The sequence below is a fragment of the Portunus trituberculatus genome, unplaced genomic scaffold, assembly GCF_017591435.1.
Source record: "Portunus trituberculatus isolate SZX2019 unplaced genomic scaffold, ASM1759143v1 PGA_scaffold_236__1_contigs__length_99660, whole genome shotgun sequence".
Taxonomy (NCBI): domain Eukaryota; kingdom Metazoa; phylum Arthropoda; class Malacostraca; order Decapoda; family Portunidae; genus Portunus; species Portunus trituberculatus.
The window spans coordinates 68,749-69,759 of NW_025541404.1; positions in this window are offsets into that span (position 1 = coordinate 68,749).

The window sequence follows — 1,011 nt, forward strand, 5'->3', positions numbered from 1 at the left end:
ATTATGTGTACGTTTGTTGTTATTGTGTCATCGTTGTCGTTATTGTCATCGCCGTCGTCGTTGTCATAGTAGTAGTAGTTGTAGTTGTAGTAGTAGTAGTAGTAGAAGTAGTGGCAGTGGAATTAGTAGTAGTAGTAGAAGTAGTAGCTGTAATAGTGATAGTAGTAGCAGTGAGTTCAACGTGTGATGGTCTTTGTTCCTCAATATCATGCACGCTTTTCTTTTATATTATTGCAGTTTCCAGTTTGCCTTCCATCCCTTGGTGTCATTTCCTCCTGCAGTGTCGTGGCTGTCATTACTTTGAGCCTGACCTCGCCACACAGGACAAAAACACGTCCCCCTTTTCATTCCTGCTGTACACATCACGTTCCCCTCCGCCGAGCAACTGCTTCCCGCGCACTCTCGCCAATAGTTCCCGCGTGTAGCATTTCCCTGTCCTGTTGTGTAACTCTCGTCAATTTGTAGCCTTGTTTGCGCTGCCACTCTCCTCTCCTGGTGCGTTATTTGTACCGTGGTGCTTGTGTCTCGCGAATGACAATTGTGAAGTTTTTGTAAGTGTTTGTGTCGCATTAGTGGTGGGTGTTGTGGACTCAGTAATGATGTTAATAGTCTGAGTCAAGAGGGAAATTTAAAAGAAAGATTGGAAAGGGTTCTAGATGAGGGTGATGGATGGATTTAGGTAGCTTTGTGTACACAGGGACTGCCACGTGTAGGTCTGACAGCCTCTTGCATCTTCCTTAATTAAATATGTTATGTTTCTTATGTTCTTCACTGTACGACCCCTTCTTCCTTCTCCTCAGCTGTTTTTTTCTTTCCATACTCTTCAAAATTTACAAACTGTCTTGGTTGAATGTTTTATAAGCATTTCAGTAATATTTTTCATGTCGTTGTTCACATTTCTCGTGTCCTGCTTCCTTGACACCTCTCATTACCCAGTCAGCCTTGTCCACCTTCTTTCTCTCTCCTTCTCCTCGCTCCCTCCACCTTGCTCATTTCTTCACTTCGAGCAGT